The 21,658-nt window shown below is 37.2% G+C and overlaps 1 protein-coding gene across 5 annotated transcripts in view; it reads right to left on the bottom strand.

Annotated features, from left to right (window-relative positions):
• The window catches only part of STS (steroid sulfatase), a 111,734-nt gene that overhangs the window by 88,230 nt on the left and 1,846 nt on the right, over window positions 1-21,658 (bottom strand). The window contains exons 2-4 of one of the 5 annotated variants that reach the window (XM_035895665.1): window positions 20,934-21,120; window positions 15,122-15,194; window positions 11,454-11,591 (exon numbers count right to left, since the gene is read on the bottom strand). The gene's annotated coding sequence lies outside the window, so the exon portion shown is untranslated. The remainder of the gene's footprint in view (window positions 1-11,453; window positions 11,592-15,121; window positions 15,195-20,933; window positions 21,121-21,658) is intronic. The other 4 variants (XM_035895667.1, XM_035895668.1, XM_035895666.1 and 1 more) reach the window with 4 other exon arrangements.

Below are 21,658 nucleotides of genomic sequence, written 5' to 3'. Positions count from 1 at the left end.
AAGAAAATTAATCACCTTGGTCAAAATATAAAATCTTCTGCTGTATATGTTATATAGCCTCTTCATATACTATTTTTAAGTAAATCTGCACAGCAAAATAACAGCCATGCCCAGTATCAACTGGATCTTTGTCATTTGCAAAGTGGCTGAAAATCTCTTATTGTCTTGATCTATTCCTGGAGAAGTTAGCCTCATTTAGTACCTCCACTTCTCATTTTGCAAATCAACAACAACAAAAAGTTATTGAAAGATGTTTCTGATACAAGATTGTTGGATACTCTTCCAGTCTGAAGAGTACTCTCCTTCATTGGGCTATTTGCTTCCACCTGGTATCATGTCCCTGAAGTGAAATCAACAAGGAAACAGGAAAAAAAAATTAATCCAAACAACTCTGATTTATCTGGTGTACTCTTTCTGCAGCAAACTTGCATTCATCCTGAAAGGATGTGCTTGGAAAGCAAGAAAGAATGGATGGATGAAATTCAGTGGAACGGACAACAGCAAAGAAATATGGAGGAGTAAAAAGGGAAGGACGTGAGAAGAATGAAGCTCTGAGAATGCTGAGACTCTTCTGTGTCACAACAGGGTTTTTAATGGTGAAAAGATGGGCAGGTACAGACCTAACATGAAAATGATTGCACCAAATCAGACCAAGCTTTCACTTAACCTAATATTTTGTCTCCAACAGCAGCCAGTCCAAATGCTTAAGGAAAGAACATAAGAAACTTGGTAAGTATATTCTTTTACTAGTGTGCCCTTTTAGCATTCATTATTTAGGGTATTTTGGACAGGAGAGCACTGTATTCAATATGTCCCATGGATTTTTTTACCTTCATGAATCTGTTTTAGTCCATTTTGAACCAAGTAACAGGTTTGGGGTTTTTTTGCATTGAACCAATTTGCCTTTTTTTTTTTTTTTTACTTCCACAATGTTCTTTATACGTTCCAGCAGTAGGCTTCAGCTTTGAAGGCCTATGTTCTAGATTCAGATGGCAGCATTTCTCCTTAATTGCATGTAGGACACAGAAGCACAATTTTTAATCCCTGCTTCATTTTTCCTGTGGTATAATAGGAATAATAGCACCTCCTTTCTTCCCCAGGTGGCAGCTAAATTGAATAGATTTAAGAAGGTGCTTAGTTTCCTACAAGAGCCATGTAAGAATTTGGATGGCATACACACTATTTCAAACTACAATACTTTAATCATTAAATATGAACGTATGTATGTACATGCATACATACACGTGTCCAAATACACATCTGCATGAACATGTGGGTGTACATACACGCATATCTTACTTTTTCTACATATCTTCAAATTACATTACTGGGATTCTAATACATATTTTTAATTTGTATTAAACCAAATGAATTACAAATATGTAAGAAAAAAATGGATGAAAACAAATAATAGATATAATCCACTATTTGTTGATATTTCATATGCACTTACCAAACACTTCTTTTAAGTTTTAGTTTTCCACATTAAAAAATGTTGGCAGATCATATAGAAGCTGAGGAGAGATGTATTTTTTCCCCTCCCTCAGGCTAATTGGCTCAAGATATGGCTAGTTGTTTCATCCTTATGCTGATTACTACAGACACATGCATCTCTTACAAGAACGATGATATGAAATTCTTTCGAAGCCCTCTTCTCAGCTGAATCAGCCCAGCATTTTTATTCAGTTTGATAAAGCAATTTATCTCTAAACTACTCTCTTAATATAACAGAATCCTTTGAGGAAATGCTTAATATTATTTATCCTTGAAGGTACAGTATTTTCTGATGAAATAAGCAACATTTAAAGATATTCATCTCATTAAAAAATGCTGTGCTATCCTTAAACTGTAAGCAAAAAAAAAAAAAAAGAAAAAAAATTACCTTGCTTAACTGAATGTCAGAACTCCAAAAACTTCCCTAAGACTCATAAAAATCACACTGTAAACAAACTAGAAGACAACCCTGACCTCCATAAGATTTTGGAAAGAGAAATTTCCACACTTTCATGAGAAATAAAAAAGTACTTTTTAAATTGTGACAAATGGTAAAGTAGTATTATACACTATTAATAATTTTCTGCTATCAGCTTAAGATTCATTCAAATCTCCCAATTAATTTCTCTCTTACAATTTGCCATATCTATTGCATCTTTTGTGTCATATGACCATGAAAAGAGAAATAAAACCATACACTGCTGGCCTGCTCCTCATGCTAATTCATTTGGACAAACAAACATTATTTTGCATCTGCAACAAGCTAAGACCATGCAAAAAGTCTGTTACAGCATCCTAATTGAACATTGGTAACTCAATCTCAGTAATATGATTGCTTCTAATATTTATTTTTACAGTGTAAACTTACTATTTCTTGATGCTGATTTTTCAATATTTTGCTATTTCTCCTCCTCCCTGGCAAGGTACCTTCTCAGAATTCTCTCCAACTCTCAGAGCCAGACATGCTCCTCCTCTTTCCTCAGGCCCAGGCACATTTGACCAGCTTATTTGTTGGTTGTTTTTTTCTGGAAAAGCCCAGGTGACACAGGAATCTTTCATCCTTCCTATTGGTTAGGCACTTCAGATTCAGTGCCAGATTAAGATGACTATTTGTTTTCCAGGTTGGAACTGATTTGCATTCAGCCCTCTCACAATGTGGGCAAAGTGGGCTGGGTCTGTCTATATCTGTAAACTCGTATCTGTGCTAGTAAAAAAGCTGGAATGCTTTTCTGAAAAGTGCCATTAATTTCAATATGCATCTTCAGGTAGCTACGTACATAAATGAAAATATGTATTTAACTTATTAAAAGTTGTCTCATTCTAAGATAGAATTTTCAGTTAACATGAGCTGGGAAAAACACCAGAACAAATAATCATGTTTCTTGTTCAAGCATGATTAATAACTGGGTCTGAATCAAATAGAGATGAAGCCACACAGCCTCCATGAGCTATAAATTCAATTTAAGTATCTTTTCAAAATAGACTCGCAAGAATTTGTTAGTTTCATCTCAACTAAATTACAGAAATGAATGGCAGTATGAATAAATAATAACATTAGTTCTGGTAGTAAATTATAACCTGAAGGGAAGATAAGATTATCTTTTGTGATACAATGCCATTATTTTATTTGTAATAAAAAACCTGTATAATTACATACACATATTAAAGAATATACTCTTTTCCATGATTACTGTCTCACAATATTCTTTCTGTTAGCCAAATGCTCATTAGAAATTTAATATTTAATATGGGCTCTGGTCAGTGATACAATAAAGGAGAATCATAAGATAACACAGGTAGCACCCTATTTGCCAGTTAAGCACCATACTAAAAGAGAAAAAACTTTTTATTTAAAAAAAAAAAAAGCTAACAGTGAGTAACCACTAGTGACTGTGTCGTGTCACTTCCTTGAAACCAGAGACAAGTGTTATAAACAAGTAAAAGAAATCTTTCAGATTCAGTAATTGCACATTACTAAAATGTGTGGGCATGTATGAAGTATGCAGCTCTGCTCTGTCTTTACAGTTCACTACGTCACAAGTATTTTAGGTCTGTATATCTCTGCATACATTTTGTGCTTAGCATAAATATATAATAAATTACCATTAGATGTTGATGGAAGAGAAAGATGAGATGGATGAAAAAGCTTTGTTTCTGAAATCCATATCAACTTCAGCAAATACTGCGTGATGCTGACTGACGTGCAAAGCTGTTGACTTATGCTATTATTAAGTATTATTAAGTATCTGGTTTAATGTGTATATGCCTATAACACTGTATTAACCAATATAATATGACACTTGCTTACATACTTTGAGGGCTTAACTAAACCCATCAATGATATCTAGCTTAATTAATAGTTCTGAAAGCTGTCGAGTCAGGTTTTTCTTAATATACCAGGGCTAGATGATGTGTGAAATGACTATTTTTGATACTGCTTTCTTCAAGAGTGTCAAATGGACATGAGGAAGAATAACTTGTGTGACTAAAACTTTGTGCTTCTGCTTTTATGATAAGCAAGCAGATAAAGACTGTACAGCTCTGCAGGACTGCGAGTCTTACACATGGAATTAATGGAAGAGTTTCATTGTGTCCATTTGAACTGCACCAATACATAAACCATAGCTTCATCTCATTGACTGGTTATAGTCTCTTCACCTTCACCCAGCTACAGCCAAACTGGTCTCTTCTGAGCTTCCATTCATATTCAAAGTAATAGTCCACAAAATGTTTAAAAAGGAAAAAAAAAAAAAAAAGCCTCATTACACATAACATTGGCCTAAGACACTAAACGCCAATACACTGCCTTCACAGGCACAGTGCACAGATGTGAAGGTTGGTATGTAAGTCCTGCTGTAAGTCTTTGGAGGCCAACCGCTTAACACAAGATTTTCATTTCATTCAAATTGAAAGCAGTTTCTAAGCCTTTTTCACTGAAATAGTAGTATTTACATGTCTGTCAGAGGAAAACATGGAACCTAACAGGAGAAAAAAAAAAACAAAACAAAACCTCAAAACCCCAAAAGCCCATCTTTCTCCCCTGAATTACTCACTGGCATCCTCTGGAATCTGTCAAGATCAAAGATCTAGATTTTATAACATAATATTCCTCTATCTACAACAACTTTTCTCGTTAAAGTGGTTTACCAGACAAATGGCAATGAAATGGTCAGTTAATTTTTCTTTTCTACATAAAGGTAGCAAGCATCAGTAAAATAATCCAGTATGCTATACTATTTCCAAAAAGATGTTTCATTTAAAGTAAAAGAGAAGTTGTACTAATTTGTCCTCAAAGCGTGGGATTATTATTTTTAAAACAGCTCTATTGTTATTTATACTTGCTTTATGATAACACTCAAGGGCTCTCAATACAGCTGATTGTACCAGAAACAAAAATGGAAAAAAGGCTGTATTCAGCCAATATTAATTTTACCCTTGTAGAAATTAAATGCCTAAATGGCACATATCAACTAGGCAGACATGGTGCAAACCAATCCATCTGAATTTATTAATCTTAAAGTTATGCATTTAGTCTGAGCTAATTACCTAGGCTTCCTCTCTAATTAATATGAAGAGACAGGCACCTTAAGAGGATGATTCATCTCTTCTTAAGATTGCTATAATGAAATGTTGGAAGTGATGCTCATGATCTTCTTCCACAGACTAGAAAGAGAGCCTAAACACCTAGTTTAGACTAGATGTATACAAAAGGAATAAAGTTACATGAAATAAATCCCACCTTGATGGTGGGTTACCTGTGCGTGCTCAGCATAAAATATGAAAAAACAACTTTGCGTAATAACCACCACATTTTTCAATTAGTGTAAAGTGCTCTACCAACCTTACTGCTGTAACAGTTTCCTGCTCTGTGAGTAATTCCACTGAAATCTGAAAACTAGCTCTTCATGAGCTTTAGTTGCAAAGTTTTGCTCCAAGGGATGCACGTAAGTATTTTTTTCCCTTTCCAGATTGTATAGCGATCTGATGAATATTCCATCTTAAATATTTTATTCTTTCATTACTCTCAAACAGAAGATATTTGATATAGGAGTGATTACATCCAACAGCAAGGATTATTTTATAGGAATATTGGTAATTCTCTGTTTGTAGTCAGCTGTAGTCAACCCTGCATTTGGGTTACAATCACAAGTCTGACCAGACAAATAAATGTTATCTCTGACAGAGGTCTGACAATAGAAATTACATTCCCCACTGTTACTCAAGCCAGATGATGTATCAAGGAAGCTGTTGTCAGAGGTGCTCAACCAACAGACTGTGAGCTCAGCCTGGCTGTGGCTCACAGCCTACTCCCTGCTGCCTTCTTGCCTAAGGGCTACACACACACAAGGCAACCAAACCTGCCTGTGACTGGCCAGTCGTTGCTACGTCCTATTAACTTCTTTCATGAGGTCCTTGTCACAGAAGAAAAAACACTTCAGTTCCTGACATATGACATGAACAAGTCTGTTAACGTGCATGGGCACTATCCAGCGATTCACACAGATAGCATACATTTTGGTCATGTCACTGGAATGCACCTACTCAGGTGCTCAAGTATCACACATGTTCCCCTGGCCCCCATCGCACCATGGGGGACACATTCACTCTCATCACGGGACAGTGGTGCACATGTTCGCTCTGTCACATAAAGGGTAGGGGAAGAGAGAGTAACAGTATACTTATCATATGATATATACTCAGACCATTTGATGGAGAAAGAGGTACCACAAGCAGCCCTCTCCTTTGTCCACAAGCTGCTGTTCAATCTGTCCTGCTGCAAAGACTGAGAATGGCTGTAGAAGGTACATAAACTAATCAAGAGGAAATGGTTGTGACTGGACTGTTACTTCTGTCCAACCTTTGTGTTCTTTCCCAGAAACACCACTAGAAAGAACATCTATTAGAAAAAGCATTAGAGTATAAGAAAAAACATGCCTCCCTGTGCCAAACACCATCAGTTCCTGCCAGCTCTGCGATGGACCTACTGCAGGACACAGCTGAGTCCATCAGACAAGCTGGTGGCACCTTAGAGAAATATATTTAAGAAAGGGCAAAAATCACTGGGGGGAAGAAACGCAGAGAGAAGAGTGGTGGGAGGCAGAGAGAGAGGAGGAGGAGGGAACAACAAGGCCAGAGTAGTAGGAGGTGCTCCACACTGGAGCAGGTACAAACCCAAAGGGACTGCGGCCCCTGAAGGCCCACTCCAGAGGAAAAAGGTGAGAAACAAGGAGTGGCAGAGGGAAACAGATAAGCACTGACTTCATCCTTCTGTGCCACCCACTGCTGCAGAGACTGAGTGCAACCTGCAGCAGTAACATCGCAGGAGGAGATGCCTGGAGTGAAGGTGTGGAGACTAAGAAGGCCAAAGATCAGAATCTGAAGTTTAGACAGGAAAAGTGGGAGGAAAGGTGTTTTTCCTGCATGGTTAAATGTTTGTCCTTTTTTGTTGTTTCCCAATACTTTAAACAGTAATTAAATATTTATGCTACCTGGCAATAAATTAAATTCCCAAATTGTTTTGCCCATGACAATACCTGGTAAGTGATTTCCCTGTCTTTATTTCAACCCATGAGTCCTCTCACTCCTGTTCCTCCTATTTTCTCCCCCATCTCACTGGGAAGGCAGGGGAAGGAGGTGAGCGAGCAGCTGTGTGGGTGCTTGGCTGTTAGCCAGGGCCAACCCACCACATTTAAAATTAAAAGGGATGAATGGATCCAATAGCAAATTACTTTCATTGATTACCATTAGCCAAAAGTTTCTTTGCCGTGATCCAATCCATCTAGATTCTAAACGTGGACCTTTTACCAGGGAGAGAAATGGCAAAGCTTTTTAAGTAAAAAAAAAAATTCAGTTTGAAATCAACTGACTTACGGTGTTGCTGATGTAAGCAGGAGCCTCACAAGACATAAATGAATAGCTTCTCCTTCCTCTTAATTTGCACAAGTAAGAGACATTTAAAATAAACAAGTATTGCTGCTTATTGAAGACCAAGTTCCTGCTCTACAGTTTCTAAATAGGAAAGACTGGTTTATGTTACTTCTGTCATACGACTAATATTTAGGGAATGGTATATTCCCATTATGCAAATAGTCATGAGCCTGCCTCATGACAAATTGGATTTTTTTGAGAAAAATCTTTTTAGCGGGGGAAAAGAAAGAAATTTTAAAGTGAAAAGAGTTTTTTAAAATGTAGCAATTTAAAAATGAAACTGTTCCCCTTTATTTTTACACCTACAATAATAGCCTGGTTAGCCTGTACAAAGTGAAACCAACCCACTTTTGTTGTTCTTTTGGGCCAGGAGATATTTTTACTGTTATTTTGAACACGGTTAAAAGATTAACCCTCAAGAATTACCCATTAATAATGTTTATTTTTCCCCAATTAACATGGTGAAAAAAAGCTTCATAAATGGGGGGGGAGGGGGGCGGTGGAGAGAGGGGGAAAGAGGGAAGTAATCTAACCGGCTCTAATAGAGATACCCCACTAGCATTATTCACTGTAAACACAAAAAGTACAAAATAGCTTTAAAATCAAATACCATTATTGGAAAACAGATTTGAAAACAAAATGCAAGAATCATAAAATTAGGAGGTCTTACAAACCAGGAAAATATTTACCCTGGAAAGAACACTTGTACAATTAGGAAAAGAAGGATTATGAGCTACGTAGTGGTTATATGGCTGCCTGATTGCAAAGTACATGGATCAGAATATTCTAAAAAATGGACAAGTCAAAGGGCAAAGACATTTACAAAATAAGGCATATATATTAGCCAACTTTTTATCCCAATTCCAAAGATTTGATCACTTACTAATATCAATAAGCATACAAGGGAATAACTGACTTACTCCCCCATCAAGAAAAAAAAAAAAAACCAAAACTGTGAATAAGCTTAGCTTGGTGAAATATTTGAGGAAGATAATTTAAACTTCATAGGATTAGGCCCCAAATACAATGAAAGTCTTAAAATTAAGGATATGTGAAACGGCAAATAATTCTTAAGGATAAAAATATCTGCCTGCAGTACAAGAAGAGGCTAAGCGGGTCCTTAGAGGCTGGCAGAAAAAAAAAAAAATCTTGAACAGTGTAGAAATGTATATATTGTATTACAGCAATGCAAGAAAACCAGCAGTTTAAGCCACAAGGTATTCAGGTTCCTCTGCCTTGTGAGAGCAGAAAACTCTTGACCCCTTTCTTCCCTCCCCTCCTCCTTCCCTCTCCTTCCCCTTCCCTTTCGTTTCTCTAGCTCTTTCTTTCTCTCTTTCATAGGGACTCTAGGAAGGTTGTAAATTCTTGCTGTTAAAACAGAACACCATCGCTTTGCACACAGAAGCTAAGAGGCAAAATCCCAACATGATAAAATGAAAATTATCATTATTTCAAGACTGTAGTAATTCTCTTCATTTTCACCTTATTTTGTACGACATTTTAAGAGCATAAATAAATATAAAATGTTATTTCAAAAAGGCATTTTTTTTCATTTTCTTGCGGTACACATTTTCTTGTGGTACACCAGTATTAACTTCCTTTTAACATTCGAATGGTTTCTCAGTAATAGCTTCAGGGGTCTCATTATCTTTTGGCCTGAACTGGAGTATGTTGTAAGTACGTTTGAAGCGAATAACATGCTTTTTCAATCTTATCGGAATGTCTTTAAATAAGTTTTTAAGAAAGAACATTTTCCTTCTCTCTGTGCCTTTAGGTACAACACAACCTTATGTTTTTAAAGGATGGATTTTGTTCATCAGTGAAAAAGAACATATCAATCCCTCTGTCCAACATGCATTTTTCAGGGCTAGTACTTTACTACTATTATTAGACAACTGCTATAATAGACAACATATCTAGTTGTCTACTATATGAAACGGAGATGTGATGCTTCTTAGGTAGCTAAGAGTAACTTTTGTAAATTACTAATCCATGTCAACTGCTTCTAATTTTCTTCATCATAGTTGCCAGTTCTATCAGAAGTGCAGAATATAAACATTAACAAAACAAACAAAAAAAAGAGGACAAAGTAGCCTGCTAGCTTACTGACTCTGACTTCTAATTAAATAAATGTTTTAATACTAGGGATTCCTGCAGAAATCATGTTTGCATGCAATACCATACAACCACCAATCTGGCTAGTTTAAGACAATGTCAGAGAAAAACAGATCTGTCCAGCCTCTGCACCCTAAGATTTCCTTACGAGTAGGCTGATCAACTGATTCTTTAGCACGGTACAAAACCAGAAGAGGCCATTTTTACACCATTGCTTTTTAATTTAAAACATTTGTCCAGGATGCAAAAAATCCAAATCACTATCATTGTGAACTCAACGTAGTTCAAACTTGCATTCTCACAGCCCAGAGCGCCACAGCCACAATTCTTGTTAATCACTTCGTAACAATCCATCTCAAATGTCCCGTCTTCCTCCTATTGCTCTTCTCACCCTAAACTTCTCACATGAAATTAATTTTACTTCATTACTCCTCATCCCCAAGCTTCCTCTCATACAATCAAGATGCCACCCCACAAACTCTTCTGCAACCCTCATCTTTCTAAACCATGCCCTACCCTATTCCAAATCCCTTCCTTACTCAAGAATATCGTATTTATGTGCCATTGATCTAAACTCAGACTGAATACCTCTTGGATGCTTTACTTCTCCAGTTCTGCTTGCCCAGGTACTGCTATTATCACTAGCACTCTACCATTACTACTCTAGCTGCTGCTGCGCCTCACTGCTCGCCTCCTCGTCTTCTCTCCCCACACCATGGCCTCTTCCATAGGCCAGCAGTATACAGTGCTCCCCATCGGCGACTGTGGCTCTCCTGGTACTAAAGCAGCCTCAGCTGCGGGTCTGACAGGGATTTAACACAGGTCTGCACTTACTAAAATCCAGCTAGAGAGTCCCCTAAGGACAGAAGCAAAAAATATGTTTGTGAGAAAACAGGATGTATGGAATCCGTTTTATTAACAAGTCATTACAAAACTGCATAGCAAGCAATATGCGTGGTCAGATTCTGTTCAACAATTGTTTTGGTTAAATAGGCTTCTCCTCTTTCATCTTCCTTCTTCTTGTCTCAGTGTGATTGCCCAAATGCAGTCTTTCTGTTTAAGCCTGGCAGATACAACCTATTCACAAGTGATGATTTTTTCCTACCTTTTCTCTTTCTCTATTATTCCTTGCCATACTCTCTATCTCAGTGATTCCTCTTATAAACACTGTCTCCTCAGTAGCTGTGTTTACCCCCAGTTAGCAGTTTGGATGTGTATGAGATTACAAAGGAAAATATTAGATTTATTTAGTATCACTTAGAAAGTTAAAGTTAGATCTTGCAGGCTTCCACCCTTGAATCAAAGGGCTTTTGTCAGATTACATGCACTGCACACAAACCAGAGTTACTTCAAAACTACAAGCTTATTTCAGAACCTAACCCCCTCCCAAACTATTTAACAATTCATTTCCATTTGGTTCTTGGAACAGGGTCCATAATCAAAATTACATACACTTCTAACATTACTTTTTAAACAACGAAAGCTTAAGTGGTAAGAGAAAAAACACTGTTGCACAGCTGGAAAATGTTCTAGTTCATGATGCTCTCGCAATTCAAGTAAAGTTTATACAGTTCTTAACCCATTATAGGCAAAGAATGTTCTACTCCACTGCAGTACCTAATAATGAAGTTTGTTTTGTTACAAAATAATTTGCCACTATAGTTGATAGTATCTTACAGACAAGAGTAGACAGTATGAGCATCCTTTTTCCCTTTCTTATATAAAATACACTGGATTAAGTTAATGAGGAAAAGACAACACTGCATAAGTTATTACTTCTCATAATTGTTAATTTCCTGCCACGAAGAATTTCCTTTGAGCTGTGAAAGAATATGCATGCCAACTATACATGACCTCAGTGTTTACGATGAAACTATATACAAATTACACAATTTGGGGCAGGAGAGGCATTTTACCTTGAAGCACGGAATTGTTTCAGTTTCTGCCTTTAGTTTTCAAACAAGATGGCCGCATGCTTATTATCGGTAAATGGGTACAAAGTCCAGTCACATGACCTGAAACAGAAGGGTGGAGGGGAAGAAAGAAGGACAACCCTGAAAAAGACAACTTCATATTATACAATGCCGACAATATTTCTTGGTAAAACACTACTTCACTAGTAGGGAACAATCTCAACATGTTTTCATAATGCTTATATACATGTACATAACCAAGACACTTGTTTTAGTTTGTTTAGTTTAGCCTGTTAAGACTTTTCAAATGCTAGTGACTTCACATCATATTTTTGGAAAACAAGGGCAGTACCAGAATCTCAGGTGCATTTCTGCCTTCAGTACATGTGTTCCTGCAGAATATCTACATAGCAACTTCTGAGAAACTGCATTAAACCACCTTTTTAAGTATAATTTCAGATCAGTGGTTTTCAAACTGTTCCATGTGAGGCACAGAACTAGTTAGGAATTCTCTCTACATAAATACTGTACACCATGGCCCATCCTGGTTTGCTCAGTATGCAGTCTTTTAGAAACTGTATGTGACCCCAGAAAGTGACTGCTCCCAGGAAGTGCAAGGACCCTAATATGAAAAATCACTCATTAAACTTCAAAAAGTGCTAGCTAGTTTATGTATTATTCTCCTCCCTCCACCCCAATTTATGTTTTTTTCGTAAGGAAACTTGATCAGGAAAAGATGTATATCCAAAGATGTGCGACAACTGATGCCACCAAAACTTAACAGAATCCAAGCCTTAGGCTCTAAATATAAAATTTACCTTTCTTCCAGGCAAAATATTTAAGCTAACAGTGACTGAGGGAGAAATCAAACTGAACCAATGTTTTTGAACAGCTGTCTAAATGCAAAGTTTAAATTATGTTTTTCTGTGGTTCAAGAAATCAGTACAGCTTGTTCAGAGCTTTTCTCCTGTGTTTTTCCTCCCTCTACTTTAAAATAACTTTGTACTGTAACAACTTTGAAACAATTTTAAGTTGCCAACCTTTTCTCTGTCTCAAATACAAATAGGAAATGCTCGCTCTGCCTTAAAAACTTGAAAAAATCTGCACCTACCGTCTTAAAGAAAGCATTAACAAGTGAAAATGAAGACAATTTTTAAAAAATCTTGTCAACGTCCCTAAAATAACCAGCTAGTTTTTAATCTATTTGATAATCACATTTGTGGATAAATCATATTTTAGAAAGTACTGAGAAAAAATCCTTCATCTAGACATAGGAAGCAGTACAAAAGATATGACAGATAAGATGCAACATCCACTGACAAAAAACAAAAATATTTCTACTTCATTAGGTTCCTTATGTACATACACTGCAATTCTTCAGCGATGTAAACCAACAACTACTTACTTACCATAAATTTTACTAAAAAAAATTATTAAGCAACATTAAATAAAAAAACAGTGATCATGTAAAGAAAGCAGTGATAAACCAAGGATATGTATGCCAAAATACAGAGGGATTGAACGAGAAGCAGACTTGTCTGTGCTAATTAATGTGACAATTCAAGGCATTTGATATGGGAAACCAAAATGCAGCATAAAAACATCTATTCATTCTCACTAAAACAATATGCAAAAAATTACAAGGAGTTAACGAGTGAAAAACCAAACATTCTCCCCCTCTCCTATCCAAATCTGAACACTGAATGAAGGGTTTTTCTTCATTTGGGTTTCTTCTCCATGCTTGATTAGAAATCACTAAAGGGTGCAACAGTTACTCAATGACTTCAAAGCATAAGACTGAAAACTGAAATGCTAACAGAGAAGCTGCATTTAGGCTATGGCAAATAGGGTACTACATTATCCGGTAACATAGTCTCCAATGATATGGAAAAGATCAATAACTTGGTTTTTCTTCTATAATTTGTTAGAAACTTTTTTTTTTTAAAATACTTTGGTCTTCTGGTCATCAAGTGCAAGACTTATTTATATATGAACATTCATATGTATAACAGAGTTCAACTCACCCAGTTGGTAAAGGAAATTATATTTAATAGTGTTTGGGAAGAAAAGGATATAGAAGGATGCATGACTGGATTTACTGGAATCCTAGTGGAAGGTCAGACCCTCTAGTGAGGCAGACATTTTGTCTCAGTTCATCAAAACATCTTTACCAAAGCTTTAAAAGTTTAGGATCAAACTTAATCACACCACTAATTGTTCATTTACCAGGTACAGTACATACATCTTTGTAAAAACAAAACATGAGAAAGAACACTGCTCTCTCAGACTGGCTGAATGTTGGTGCACATCTAAATGCTTATGCTTCCACATAAATCTGCTAATACACACTTGCTTTTGACAGGGATTCAAACAAAATACACCAATAACAGAGCTAAAAATGGAACAGAGGATGTTTGTTAACTTCTCTTATCATAGTAAAACCCAAGGAGCTTAGCTAATTTCAGAAGGTATTTTTGGAAGTCACACATATCCAGAATTAAAAGATATATTTCTGCTGTTCAGAGGGACTTTGTACATACAACTTGGATTATTGGATGCTACAGGATATTTATTCTGCAACAAATCTTCAGTGAAAAAACATGTTTTAACTTCATTCATTCTTTGGCTTGGTCCAAAAACACCAATGACAAAAAATTCTGTAGCTGCATAGTTTTCCCGAAGGATGTAGGAGAATCACTGTATCAGTTTGTGAAATGTGTGCATTGCAGAGGACTTTGTGCAGTTCTGAGGAAGTCACAATGACTTTTATGTATGCAACTCAGTGACATGGTCTAATGATTTCGGTATTTTTTTTCATGGTTGAGCTTAACTTCTGTTATATAGGAGTTTAGCTGGATGAACACAGCAGCTATGCCATGTAAGAATAAAGAGCTAGGTTTTGCAGCCACTATAGCCAGTTTCTGGCTATCAAATAATACTTGCCTAAGCTACCTCAAGTCACACACAGAACAGGATTTTTAAAGAAAGATGAGTTTGAAAGACAGAAAAAATGTGTCATTGGATCTACTAGATATTGTATTTTATTATATTTCCTGGATGTGATGAAGTTGGAAAAAGCAGATGAACTTGCAGGTTCCCACCCATTGCAGGCCCTTCAAGAAGCAACAATCACCCAGCTAAATATATTGAAAAATTGCAAGGGGGCAACAGTTAACTCTATTTCCACCAACTTTAAAAAGCTTTAGTGCAGACACCACCCCGGAAGATGCTGGTAGAGATTCAGTGACAGGAGTGCCATCTACTGAGTGAAGCCCTATGCTTCCTGAAGCAAGAAGGCTTTCCTCCGAGCTCTGCAACTCAAAAATACAGGCTAACCCTACCTCATTTCATGACCACAACACAAGGTGGCTATTGTCTGGATGGCACATCCTACTTAATTAAGATATACAACCATCTTAATATTAGAAGTCTTGTTAATAGCTTTTGGAAAATTGCATTATTCTAACTTTTCCAGATGAGAGCATAATTGTTGGCCTAAGGAAAAAAAAAAAAAAGTGAGGAACAACATAGGATATCCTAGCAGAGCAAAAGATTCACTGAAAGATTTAGAAAACTTTAGGCATAATGTCTGAACAGAAATTTTAAGCATATACAATTCTGTCTCAGTGCAAAGAATTAATCTAGATCTTGAACATCATTTGTGATCTTACCTATATGTAAGCACATGAAATGGAAATCCAGGAATCTCTGAATCCTGCAGTGTCACTGTGAGCAATCATTCACCTTACAGAACCCAAGATGAAATGTTTGAGATGCACTTAGTAGGTGGAGCTAATTGGCTTCAGAAAAAAAACAAAGAAAAAAACCCCCAAACCCCCCCAGGTTCTCACTGGCTGGACAGCATTGGCACTACAGTCTTCCTCATAGGTATCCCTAGTACCAGAATTCAGAAGTGGTGTTTCTTATTTTACAAATATTTTATGAGAACAAGTATCAGTTATGGATCTTTTCCTAAGAAAACTTTAGTTCAAAGTATAAAATAAGAAATAAGGCTTTGCTATTTTCTCATACATTTTGTTACAACACACTGAACCTAATTCTTCAAAGCATGTAAATATATGCTTAACTTAAAGTAGGTGGACAACCTAATAAAGAGACTATTTCCTCACCCAAAAATTAGTCAGTGCCCTATATGCTAGTGCTCACAAAGCATATTTGATATTGTCTGTCCACAACTGTATACCACCAGTGCATGTTTGCACATGTCAGGAGGAAGAGAGGGCAGTAGCTTCAGAAGGGATGAGAGGACTTCCCAACAGGGAATTATGACTTGGCTGGGAGGTACAGTAACTCCCGCAGCCAAAGAAAAGTCCCAACTCCCCTAGTCAAGAACAGCCTATATATCTAATATAACTCAGCTGCAATAGGGACTCAAGAAGCAGCTGGCTAACTCTGCTTGGCACAGCCCCCTCTGCTCTCCCTTCCCACCATTTCTGCTTTCTGATCAGAGTTGCTACTTCGTATGGTGTTATGACTTCTCTGGCTAGATGCACCTAGACACTCAAACGGCTAGAATCACTGCAAAAAAAGAAAGGCTGTGCTACTGGACAATAGCTGGCCTCCAACAACTACCTAGGCTGATAGCTTGTTTACCCTGACATTCTGGGCTGAGCATCAGCGAGTTCCTTGATCTCGACTCTTCGGGGTAGGTACAAAATTCTAAGGGCATACACCCACAAAGTAGGCGGAATGTCTGAGCTCTGGAGATTCAACTCTCCAGCTTGTTGCATGCTGAGTAGGGAACATGCATACAAAACCTGAATCTGGAACATTACAGGTCAGTGATCTTGTGATCCACAGAATCACGATTCCTTCTCTCTCTTTTCCATCTGAAGATGTAATTACTGCAGCCTTTGAAGCGGTTGAGCTTAGGAACACAAGGCTGAACAGGACCACTGGAAGGGTGACTGCATTCAGTTCCACCCTTATTGCCAGCAACCAAGTGATAGATGTCTTGCTCAGGAAGGCTGACAGAATGTGTATTCCACATGGCACTACAAATACAATTTTTTTCCTATAATCTGTAACAATCAAATTGTATTAAAATGAAAAAATATAGCCATAAAATTCACATGCAGACAAGAAAAAACAATAGCACAACCAATATTATAGGCTTCTGCAATAATGGAAAGTTAGATAAATAAATAAAAATTGCAAATAATCCTATAGAGGAAGCCCGTACCACACAGGAAAAGCAAAACAAGATACAACCTTTCAGGTTTTATCTGGGGACACAATCCATTCTGCCCTAATCTTTGATAGTTTAAGGCTAAGTGGGATCCACCCATTAAGCACTTCAGGATTTCAATTACAATGACACCATGAACCACCTGAACCCTTTGCCTGTGTGCAGCTGGTATTTTACTGGAAGACCAAAAATGATGTTAAAAAGCTAATTCACAATCCACAGGACAGAAAATGATTCTCACTGACTTTACTGGAAACGAAAAAAGGTCCTGGAGCATGGCAGTAAGCTTTCATTTCCCAGCTTCAGAAATTGTTCATTCTGTTGTACAATCCCATCAATAAATACAGCAATTGACATCTAAAAATATCTCGGATGCCTTGTTCCCTCTTGTGTGCTTGGTTGGCTTTCCTAGAATTTCACCCCTCATTGCTGCTTAAGAACCTTTTTATAGTGCCTCACCTAAATTTATAGATGATCAACATGTATCATCTTCACTTTGTTCTCCTGAAGCATAACACATCATCTTTCTTGCCTTTGTAACTCACTACTTGTAATTGGTGGCAAATACCAAAATCCAGAAAATGAATGGCTCTCCTCCCCCTGCTTGCTTGGCTGTAAGAAGACCCATATGATTCATTAAAGAGGATTTACTCCCTTTTGACTTATGTAAGCAATAAAACATGACTTAGATCAGCAGGTGTACGGTATTATTTAATTGCCTTAAGACGTACACTCATTTTCCTTTTTGCAACCATAAAGACATGAACTGAAAGAATAAAATTCACTTAATTCATTTTCTTAGGGTGAAAAGCTCTTGTTTGGTGTCATCCAGCACTGGAAGGGGTTTAATTTTCTGAGGGCTTATAGGCTCAACTATCACAACTATTGTGAATCTCAGCTGATACCTGAATTAAATTACATTTAACTCTAAGTCATTCAAAGTAATTTGTTACTAATAGTGGGTTTAACAGCTGTTCATGTAAATAATTGTGAAAGCTTTTAAATTACTGGATTTATTCAAGTCTTTAGATTCTTTTTTAATATTCAAACCAAAATGGATTATAGTCTGTTTATCCTCTTTGTCAAGGTGCCTGCAGAACAAGAAAAATAAAGTCAATCAATTTTGTGTGAAACACATTGTGCATAATGCTCCTATCAACGGTATAAAAATATGTAAGTAAATCCATGTTTCGAGCACAATATGAAGTAGTGAAACAGGAAGCTGCAATTTTTGAGTCAAGTGTATTGCCTAAGAAAATTCTTAATCATATTCTGCAGTTTTTACTCTCCAGGAAAAGAATTTAGTTACATAACTTTCAGTGATGTGGAAAACTTTTTAGCTTCAAGGTAAAGAAAACCAAAACAAACATACAAAGGTTAAAAAAAGGTTATGAGGATTGTCTGCATAAAACATTGCGTTGCATACTTAATAACCCCGTGGATACCTGAGTATTTTCACCTTCTCTCACATGCAAGAACAATAAAAGAAAGTGTTTTTAACACATTATTACAAAGCCAGAGAAAATAAGATTTGTTTGGGGGAAGAAGGGCTACCTATAGGCAGCTAATTTACAGTTGTTCAAAAACCTGGACATCCAGCATGCATATGTACCATGTAACACCACAAAATTTAAAACTCAGCAAGGATTTATTCATCTGTTTTTGTATGCACCCACACAGCAAGTTAAATTCATTACAAAATATACATTAACTATGTTCTTCAGACTTTGCAGGATTCAAGTCTACTTGCATAATTACATCTCAGTAAACCAAGTTCACCCATCTCAATAAGCAGACAGTAGGTTCATAAGCATATAATTATCGGTTTTCATGGTTACTGTACCTCCACCTAAGTCTGCTTCCCCACAACTCCAAAGTTATTTAGATAAAGTCCTCATCACTTTAAACAGGCTTAAAATAAGTAACAAGTAAAAAGTAGAAAAAAAAAAAAATTCGCACAATTCTCAACTTCTTTCACTCCTTAAAGAAAAACAAATGCTATTGCAGAGACTTTTGAGACAAATATTTAAGACAGCTCAAATAAAGCTTAGGTCAGCATTTTCACTTACTTGCGCATCTAGAAAACTACAGTCCACCATGAATTAAAAGTTCTGCTTGGCTTTCATTCCATTTCATTCTGTTAGTAAGAAGACATAGTCTCGCTGAATAAACCTAAACAGTTTGTCTATATTGGGAAGATTTTCCCGTGTTTGAATGTAGCTTTAAAGAATCAAGTAAGCTAACATTACACTGATTATCACTGATGAGCCAGAGTAAAGCAAAGCAAATTGAGGTCATCAGCATGTCAGGTAACCTGACTGTCTTGAATATGCACAATAAGATTTGTAACACAGACCACTTAACCCTAAAAAGGTTCATCTTCTGTATTAGACTTGAATTTTGTGGGCTTTTTTTGTACAGGTTGTCTTTAGGATTTATTTCCACTTTAAATACTCAAAAGTTTTGCATAAGCATTATGTTTTCTGAGATGAATGGGTGGTTTACACGCTAAAAATAGTAAATATCTACTCTTTTGAGGAGGGTGGAGGAGGTGGAGTTGTGATCAAAATACTTACGCTTTTCTCTAATTAGAACAATGAATCAGGATACCTCACTTTTGAAGGGAGGCTAAAGGGTTAACAAAAGGACCTTTGTGAAGCCAACTGTAGATCCAACTTAAATTGCTAGCATTGTGTTTTAGATTAACTTACTAATCATATGAAGTAAACTATAGATAAGAAATTAACACTGTAGGGAATGTGGAAGAGGAGAGATAGTAGCAAACGGCCCATCTTTGTTACAGGCCTTGGAAGGTCTGTAGGAGAACAGAGTCAGGCACTTCTCATATGAGGATAGCCAAGGATGGGGAGCCGGTTGGTACCAGCTGTGTTGTTCTAACAGTGGAATAAGGGGGGTAGAAGCTGGAGTTCACCAAAAGGACAAGGGAGGAAGAGGAGTGGATGAAGTAAACGACCCCTGAAGACCACGGACTCAACTCACTGAGCATGCAGTTGGGAGGGACTTATGGAAATGACCTCTTGAAACTAATTTTAATACGAAGCGGGGACAGGTTATGCCTACGCATAGGTGTATTGGGAAACTTCATGTATATGTAACACTTTGCTACATATAAACAGGGCAAGCTGCCGTGTTGCGGCGTGCACGACTTTGGTGGGACTACCCCCTGTGCTGCCCAGCGCTGAATAAACATACCTACTTTACAATCTTACAGATTGTAGAGTCTGTTTCTGCATGTCATACTGATGTAGCTTTTTCCTGTTAAGAAGTAGTGGTGTTACTATATCAGCAAATACAATTAAAGATGGATTTTTAGAATATTTGGTAATTAGAAAGTAGATGAATCCACCTCAGGCACAACTGCCATAAAATCTCATTATTCACCCTCTTGAAATTTTTGCCACAACAGCATACACTCTTACAGCAGAAACACATTCTTTCTTAGAATAGCAGAATATTGTAAGTATTGAAGCTACTATAAAATAATAATTTTTTCCTTTTAATAGATTAACACTTTTTTTGGACATACTGCATTTAGGATTTGACTTTTCTTTTGATTCTAGCTATTCTCCCACTTAAGTGAACTACTAAGGAAACTAATGTATTTGTTGTCTGAAGCAAAATTGGAACATTAGCATGTTGTGCAGCGTTTACTGCAGAAGCAAAACAGCTGCGGGCATTCTAAACACTCGTAAGGTTACAAAGAAAAAATTGATCTGGAAGCACGGGACCCATTTTTTTAAATCTATGCTAGAACTAACAGGTCAATGTCGTGACTACACATGACATTTTTAAAAGACATCTAAGGCACTGTGCATAGCCTTTTTCCTAGCCTACACAGGCAGAGCCTAAGCAGCATTGTCAAATATAATCATTACAAAATGAAACAAGTTAAAAAAAACCAGAAAACCAACCCAAAACTCAAAAACCTTTGTTTGAAAGTAAATTTTTATTATTAAAAAGGTAAAAGCAAAGGCCAAGGATGTTTTATTTGTCTTCTTATTTGCAAGACAGGAAGAGGTATGAAGACTTTTTGTCTGTGATATTTTCTCACAAATATAGGGTGAGGGTTCCTTGTAAGGGACAGCGTTTTGAGGGAAGGTGAGATGCATGAAGGGACTAAATTAAAATTCAAGTATGACTGTATGACACAGGGCTTCAAAACCCACCACTAACTTGCTAAAATGGTGAAGTGTTGCCAACTCACATGAAGGCACTGTCAGGAAAAAAAAAAAATGGACTGCTGCGAGGCCTACCTACAGACAAAAAAGAGACAGGACTTCCCTTATTGCGAAGCCGCAACTAATCATCGCCTTCAGACAGAACTGCAAAGCAGCAGCAATCTCCAAGCCAGTATGTCACCTTGGGAGCCTGATACAGCCCTTTTCATGTCTGCTTCTGCAACTGGTATTTACACGATCTCGGTGCCCAACAGTGAGTTGCCTGCATGAAAAAACAGAAAAGGGGAGACTGATGAGGAAAGTTGCCTCCCTCCCTCACAACCGCCCAGTCAAAGTCAGATGGTGTGCGTCCGTGCAGGAAGATTTTGCTTCGTCTCAAGAACACTGGCTTGTTTCTCGAACTTCAGAATTTCTGGACCGTTTCAGACAAAAAACCACCTCAAACAACCCACAATTAACTATTCTCACACTCAGCAACCCTTAAGAGATGGGTTTACACACTATTACGTTACTCTTCCCTCAGAGTTTTACACAGATTTGTGCCGTTGTGTTTATGGCTCCCGTTATGATCCAGCAGTAACGTCATCCCCGTCAACCTCTACACAGCCACGCAAAAGTTCTGCGAGGAAACGCTGCCTGAAGTGTCAAAAGGCAAGCGGGTCCCCAGACTAAGCAGTACCAAATGGGATTTAAAAAATATAAAGTCCTCCACGAGAACAGGCCCAGGATAAGAGCTGGCCTATGCTTTAAAAATAAAGAACGACAACACAAACAACAAAAAAAAATAATAGCCGTCACCC

Source organism: Egretta garzetta, unplaced genomic scaffold (genome assembly GCF_000687185.1).
Source record: "Egretta garzetta isolate BGI_Z169 unplaced genomic scaffold, ASM68718v1 scaffold125, whole genome shotgun sequence".
NCBI classification, from domain to species: Eukaryota; Metazoa; Chordata; class Aves; order Pelecaniformes; family Ardeidae; genus Egretta; species Egretta garzetta.
The sequence above is the reverse complement of the archived record's forward strand: the minus strand, read 5'-3'. Positions and strand labels throughout refer to the sequence as shown.